The sequence below is a fragment of the Antrostomus carolinensis genome, unplaced genomic scaffold (genome assembly GCF_000700745.2).
Source record: "Antrostomus carolinensis isolate BGI_N321 unplaced genomic scaffold, ASM70074v2 scaffold9183, whole genome shotgun sequence".
Lineage (NCBI taxonomy): Eukaryota > Metazoa > Chordata > Aves > Caprimulgiformes > Caprimulgidae > Antrostomus > Antrostomus carolinensis.
This window is the reverse complement of record NW_010303104.1, coordinates 24,138-29,500: the sequence shown is the minus strand read 5'-3', so window position 1 is coordinate 29,500 and position 5,363 is coordinate 24,138.

The following is a 5,363-nucleotide window of genomic DNA, read 5'->3' as shown; positions in this document are numbered from 1 at the left end:
AGACTGGTAGTTGCTGAAGATAAGGTGGCAATGGCTAATAATCCGCAACACCTAAAACTGCTCTTGACACCAACACTGACAGATAGTACAGGGACACTCTAATATATTATAGATATTGAATTAGCTTCTGACTTCAGTTATAACTTCAGGTCAGCAGTAAGAACATCCTTCATGGTCTTCAAAATACACTTCATGTACCTCTGCCTTTGGTGTGCCTGTTCTGTGGCTAAAGAAAGCTTATTAAAATAAATGATGCACAAAATAATCTCTACTCACATCTGCTTTAAAAAAAAAAAAAAACCAAAAACCAAAACCTGAAATGAACAAACACTTAAACCACTCTGTTGCTTCTGATTTTAAAAGTGATAGCAAAACTCTGTGAGAAGCAGCTCAAAATTACTTCAGCTACCTTCCCCCCTCCTACCCTTCCAAAGCAATTTATTGCATATCCATTAAAATTTAAAAATTTAAAAATTGTTAAAAATCACCTCACAAAAACTGTACTTCTTCAGTCTCTGGGATGATCTGTCAGAAGAAGCAACACCTTCTTCAGCATCCCCATCTTACTGTATGGGGCAGTTAACCTTCCCAGTGTTTGCCAGATAAAGGCATATTCAGGCTGGAATTTAATTCTTTAACTGGTAAAGATCTTATCTCCTGCCACTGCTGAACACAATCAACACCTTATCCTTATTTTGTCCATTTATCTGGACAACTGCAAATCAGCTTTTGCTTTGTAAGGCAACTCTAACAGTAAGGGGAAGAAATTCAGGCCTTGTGGTCAAAGCTCAGAACCGACACCCTGTTTTTCTGAGTTCTGCCTCTAATTTTCCGAGTGGTTATGGAGAAATCTCTATAGATTATATTTTCTCTCTGTTTGCATACTTGACATATATTCTGTGATGTCTACTAGCACCGTTAGACATCTCCTTTCGAGATGTCAGTGATTTCTCACAGTTGTGAAAAGGTCTGGCTAACCTTTTATTAAGCCTTTAGACTACTATCCAGCCAAAGCTCAAAAGCAGGTGGCAATTTTCTGCCCACCTGAAGTTCCTCCTGTACCTGTGATGGTTTATCACATTACTCTGCACTCCCAGTTGTGTCACCTGCCTGTGTCCTTATCATATATATTTATATCCCTGTATGTATGTACCTACGTGTATGTGAATTGAGACAAGCTGGTGAGCAGCGAGTCCCTCCCTTCCCCCATGCTCTGGCCGCACCAGTGACAGCAGAGCCTATGTGAGTGCATGTGTCTGCCCTAGTAGGATCCTGGAGACAAGGCTGCCTTGATGCACCCATCCTGCTTCCCCATGCCCTCTGCAGAGGCCACTGCTTGTGTCAGCTGCAATGCTCAAACTTTGTTCCTACCACCTATCCGTTTAGCAGAGATCATAGACTTGAGGAGGCAACAGCAACTGAAATTGAATGGCAAAGCTGGTGCAATGAAAATGTTACTGATAAACCACAGAAACACATCAGTGTCCTCCAATAGCTGGAACTACTAAGGCTGGGCCATTGAGATCTGCATCCAGTCTGGATGTCCTGAGCTGCTGGCTGCAAGCAAACAACCTGTTGTTTTCATTTTACACGTCAGAGACATAGATTTAGGGACAAACTGCAGACAGGTAGTTAAAGGCAGGGGAAAGTACAGCCTATGAAATAATGACTGAAATAGCCATTGAATCATGGCCTTTGTCAACTGCCCACTTGCTGTTCACAGCGTGTTAACAAAGATGAGGTGGTAATGGGTAAGAAATTTAAAGAAAGTCTTACAGCAAAAGGCTCCAGGAAATTAATTCAGTTTATTGAAAGAAAGAGGAAGGATGTAGTAGGGAACTGGTCAGAGCAGGATCTTCACACAAAGCTACTGCAAGGAGCTGTCTGTTGCAAGAGGCAAAAACTGAATGCATGCAGAACTAGAAACATAGCACACATCTTTAACAGCAAGAGGGACTGACCAGTGGGACAAGTGACTCAAGCACCAGGGCGAACCATGCATTTTGGTAAATTGTGAGTGGATGTTTTCATAGAAGATAGTTTCCTAGGTCAAGCACTCCTGTATTGAACTTGAAGAGGGAAATGCTTCAGGGAAACCCAAATATTTGGATCTGTGTTATGCTGAGATCAGTCTAAGCAATCATAGCCACATCTTCTGGCCACAAAAAACCCATGACTCACTTAACCTCTAAACTTACCAGCCATGTCCAATTGTGCAATACTTATTCCTGTTTATAGAACAAATAAAGCAAACTAAGCACTTTGCACTACTACCTCAGCTGTGCAATTACTTCCTAGATACCATGTAGCTACTACTGTGTAAGGAAAGGCCAGCTGCTGATTAAACCTTGCTAGTTAGCAACAGGTCTTCAGGGGCCTGCTCTACCTTCTGCAACAGAGCAAACAATTCTGAGTGGCCAAGCCTGAACATGTCTGCTCTCTAGAAGGCTAAAATCAGCATGCTGCAGGCAAACAACTTTCTCACAATCTTTCTACAAAGGAGGAACCTCAAACCAGAGCTGATCTGCTGGATTTCATTGCTCTTATTCCATTTCCCCACCTGTAGAATGGGGAGTGACTGCAGTTTACTTCTGGGATGACCATGAAGTATCTGCCCTCTGTTTCCAGGGGCAGTGAGAATCATTGTATTATTGCAAGGAATACTTGGGGGTTGGGGAACAGAACGTCCAAAAAAGAGTGCACAGAAGTAAACTCACCCTGCAAAAAGAGGAAAGCGGGGTCAGTTATGAGATCTGGGCTGGCTGCAAAGGGCTAAATCCTCACTGTCACCGATGAACCCAAAAAGTCAGAGACTTCAGCAGGTAAATGCCTGCCCTGTCTCCTTGTTGACGGTTTCCCTCCATCTCAGGGCCTCCTTTTCTCCTTAAGGAGAGATTTTTTGGAATCTACCTGAGGATAAAACATGACTCCCTCTCCTCTACTTGTGACAGTCCTTTAGGACAACTCTTCTCAGTTCCTTTCTCAGTAGCACTAACGGTGTTTTACAGTTGGAGTGTCTTCTCCTGTGACCAAATGCCAAAAGAAAGGGCTGGGATGCCAGAATTTCCCGAGTTACTGCTGGGAATTTGTGAAGGCGATGTCTCCCATTTCAATCTTCCAGCCAATTGAGAATCACTGCAATTGGAAAAGACAGCAAGGAAGCTTGAGCTGGGAAAGAACAATTAAATTCCCTTGGACTGGCCAGCAGCAACAGCCATCCAGCCAAGACACATGCCATTGGCTGTGAAATCCCGTTAAGACATGGGACAGCCCACATAGACAGTAGTATCTATCACAAAGCTGAGTGCATGACACGCTTCAGGGAGAGCGGATCCTTTCATTTCCTAGGAGTGACCCTGCAACTGGATGCTGTACCTTAGTACCATGACTCATGGGATTCCTCTGTGCAAGTCATGGCTAAAGATGTAGGGGAAGAACCCATGGGCCATGCACAGGAAGGTGACTTTCTGCTGCATGCTGCCTGGTTGAAAAGGGTGCAGGAAGTGGGACAGGAACATGTGTACCCAGAACCCTTGGAAGACTAAGCACTTTACTGTCTGTATGTATTTGCTTCCTTTCTGGTGCCAGTGTTACTTTCATCCTCCTTACCTCTTTCCACAGCCTCTCCTGCAGTTGAATTGGACTGTTAATATCAACCTTCAAAGCTGCACAGTCAATTCCCTAAACCTCCCATCAACCTACTTGTATCCCAGGTCCAGAGGCTAGAGCAGAGGGAACAGATGCAAGAGAACAGCCATCAGCTTCTCCCCATATTTTGTTTTCTAGACAGATACTTGACTCTGCAGGTTATTATCATATGAAAACTGAGGCAAGAGGACATTTGCTGCACACAGGGGAAGAACAAGAGTTAGTGCTGGCACACTGGATATATTGCACAAGCTTGTTACATTTTTTGCCTTTTGTATTTAAGTCTTTTTTTTTTTTTTTGGAGCTTATATGTTATGGTCTCCGATCCCCTGGTCCTATTCCAGTGTTGCTACACGATTGCACGCCTCAGCTCCCACATTCACCACTTCTCATGGGCTACAATAAAATGAAGATGCACAAGTCTTAAATGTGCTTCCTCAATAACAGGAAGTGGTCTTTACCTTCCACATTTTTGCTGAAACTCTTTAGCTGCGGCAAGAAAAAGGGAATCAGTCTACTGTAAAGCGTCTAAAAGTTGTGTTTCCATGTCTGTGTTTCACATGAAACAGGAAGGACATATATCTAAGTAGCACCCTTTTCCAAATCACACATGAATGACAGAAATAACTATATTTCTCAAAGTGCAGGTGCTTCGTTTCTCTGCACAGCACATTGGGCTTATTCTTTCAAGGTTTTTGAGACATACAGCATTATATACCGAGTTAAGAAATGAAAGCTAGATATTCTTGCTCAGTTTTGCTTTATTAGCACAAGAAGCTTTCTTATCTATTGAGAAAACACACTGCAGGCTGATGAAGCTAGTACAAGGAATAAATTCTGTGAAAAATAAACCAAAATTGTTATGAACAAAACTATATCTCTTAAATTTCCCAAACCTCATTTTTGCTTTCATCTTCTCAGTGACTCTCTCAATTTAACCAAATCCCAAGAACTCGGACCTAACCACCTCTAAGCAAAACAGACAAAACTCAGTTATTTCTAAGGTGGAAAATGACAATTATGCTTAATTGTCCAAATGTAAAGATTCTCCTTAGAAGAGAATTAAGCCAATTAACCCTTCTCCACCATTTTTATCATAATACAAAGTAGCCTCTCCATCCCCCACAAAACAGAACTATCCACAAAAACAAGCAGTCCCAGCAACGAAACAGAAATCAAACATGAGCACTGCTAGGTCTGTACTCGTTGTCATTGTGCTAAGTAAAACTTTTGTCTGTATCTATGAATGACATCAAACTCTGCTGGCAGGGGCTAAAACAAACCTTGCTAGTTTTATGTAGCAAATATCTAGGTTTATGTAGGTACAAAATTTTAATCTCCTATGAATCAAGCTATTTGATTTCACATAAATGCAATAAGAAAGTGATAGAAAAACCTTCAGCTATGTTAAGAAAATGTCCTTCTTCTACCTTTATCCTGATTAGGACATTCACAATTGTAGTCAAAATATTTAACATTTGTTTAAATCAGATTTAAAACAATGCATAAACTTTAAATACTTTATTTTTATATGTCAACAGTATAATCTATTAAAAATAGGAAGGATTTTGAAAATGTGACTTGCTTATTGCTCCTGATACCAATTTCAATGAGTAAGATGAGTGAACCTGTGATTATGTTGTTTTGACCAGGAGAAGGAAAGCTAACAGAAACATGAATGCTGATTCTAAGCTTAATTTAAAAATCCTGGAAAA